Source organism: Mus pahari, chromosome 6 (assembly GCF_900095145.1).
Source record: "Mus pahari chromosome 6, PAHARI_EIJ_v1.1, whole genome shotgun sequence".
Classification (NCBI taxonomy): Eukaryota; Metazoa; Chordata; class Mammalia; order Rodentia; family Muridae; genus Mus; species Mus pahari.
The window spans coordinates 13,481,408-13,484,054 of NC_034595.1; positions in this window are offsets into that span (position 1 = coordinate 13,481,408).

Consider the following 2,647-nt stretch of genomic DNA (forward strand, 5'->3'; position numbering starts at 1 on the left):
GAGGCAGAGGCAGAGGCAGAGGCAGAGGCAGAGGCAGGCAGATCTCTGTGAGCCTAGTCTACAGAGCAAGTTCCAGACAGCCAGAACTACAGAGAGAAACCCTGACTTGAAAAACCAGCCTGGGATTCATAAGACCGTGTCTTTAAAAAAAAAAAAAAAAAATCCAACAGTCAATGAAGCTGTCTCTTCACTAATGAGTGAATAAAATAATAAAGGAAAGAATTCAACAGGAAGAAATAGCTATTCTGAATTCATAAACACACAATGAACACAGCAGCACTCAGCTGTAGAGTACAAACGCTATAAAAGGAGAGACAAATTAGAACATATTCAGACCCTGTTTATATCTTCTATTAATATATAATTATCCAAACTAAAATATCCACAAGGAAACAATAAACCTATATTATAGGCCAGAATGGTCTAACAGACTGTTGACCTTGCCTGTCCCCAGCAGGCTGCAGAATAAGCTGTGGGGTATACACTTTCTTCTTGTCAGCAAGTAAGCCATCCTCTAGGGTAGACCATAGGCTAGGGTATATATAATTTGAATCTCAGCAAATTCAGTAAAATTTAAATCATGGCATTATCTTCTCTGAGATAAGAGTCAGCAAGAGAAGCTTTAGAAATTGTACAAATACGTGTAAATTAAGCAACATTCTCTTGAATGAAGGAGTCATTGAAAAATAAAAAGGGGAAGTTTAAAATGTCTTGAAAGGAATGAAAATGAAAACAAAGCATATTGAAATCTTCAGGATTCAGAAACAAAAACAAAACAGTGCTCAGAGGAAGTCTACAGGAAAGAGTGCTTGCATCAACAAAGTAGAAAGATTGCAGACACACAACAGAACAATGTATCATTCGGAACTAGAAGATAAGAATAAACCAGAGCTTAGTAAAAAAGAAAGAAGTTACAAATAAGCACATTCTGTGACAATCCTGGGGCTGTGGAGGCGGAGGTGGCTCAGGTAGTAAAATGCTTACACTGAAAACACAGGGACCTGAGTTAATTTCCAGAATCCTTATACAAAAGGTCCAAAATGGTGGCCTGTTGGGTGGCAGAGATAGTTGGATCCCTGGGGATCCTTGGCCAGACCAGCTAGATTAGCCAGTGAGCTTAAATTTAAGACCCCAAACTGTGCAACCAGTGGAAGAAAACAGAGGAGAGATGCCTTAGAACAACAGTATTGACAAAGATCTTTTGGGTCTGACCCTCAAAGCACAGGAAACGAAAGCAATAATTGACCACACACACACACACACACACACACACACAAATAGATAATAGATTTTTTAAAAATACCAAATAACTGGTGAATATGAAAAGAAATGGATGGGTGTGGTGGCACACACCTTTAATCCCAGCACTTGGGAGGCAGAGACAGGCAGATTTCTGAGTTCGAGGCCAGCCTGGTCTACAGAATGAGTTCCAGGACAGCCAGGACTACACAGAGAAACCCTGTCTCAACCCCCCCCCCCAAAAAAAAAGAAAAAAGAAAAGAAAAGAAAAGAAAGAAAAAGAAAAGAAAGGGAGACTCACATGCTGTTAGTGAAAATATGAATTAATATTGCTACTATCGTGGGTAACATCGTTGAAGTGTCTCAGATAATTAACGAGCAAGTTTCTGGTTGTGTCATATGGTGCAGACTCACGTAGTGTTTTGCTGAGGCAAGGTCTATGAGAGGACACGTGGTGTTTGGAAAGAGTGTAAATAGGACTCAGCAGACAGTGACAAGACAATTGCATAGCTCTTCCTTGGTCTTGAGTCTTCACTGGTTTTCACTATGTGAGAGAGGCACGGCAGAGAACTCCAGCTGGTCCTGGTCACTTCCATTGACTCCTGCTGATTTGGTGGAGGCCTGGCAGTTTCTGCTGGATCATGCCACCACTGCTTATTCATGTTTTCTATCCTGACACTACTGAACTGGACTGCTGGTATCCTGAAGATGGAGATTGAAATGACCCCAACGAACTACTTCTAAACAGATCCACATCCCCTTGTCCAAATCTTTTCTCCCCTACCTTTGGACAGTGGGCTAGATAGAAAGGAGGGTCAAAGCATTTGAGAACTCTTATTAAAGTAGGTTGTTAAAAAAAAAAAACTAAGCCTATGGATAACTAGAACTTGAAGCACTCTATCCAGCAATCTACTTAAAATCCAGCATACTAAAGATCAATGTATATGTTTAATATATCTGTACTCACACATATTGCAGCCAAGAAATGGTTCACACCTGCAGTTCCAGTACTTAGAAAGCTGCCATCAATTTAAGGCTAGCCTGGACCTCAAAAATAAGACCTTTTCTCAAAAACAAAAACTAAGAAAAAGTACTATAAGTGTAGAAGCAAACTTCTTTTTGTTGTTTTATGAGCTTGAATCTTACTTGCAGTCCAGGGCTTGCCTGAAACTCACTACCTTCTTGATTCAGCCTCCCAATCAGCGAATTACAGACATGGACCACCACAACCCACTTTTGATAGTGTTCTCCACAGCCATGTCTTCTCTTTGTAGGTACGAGACTGGGGTCCTGGACAGCGTGTTGTTGTTTTTCCCTTAACCTCCTCAGCCTTTGTTTTGCATGCCGTTGCTACTGCCATTCATGACATTTGCACTCTAGATTCTCCTCTGTGGTGTTGCAAGCCATC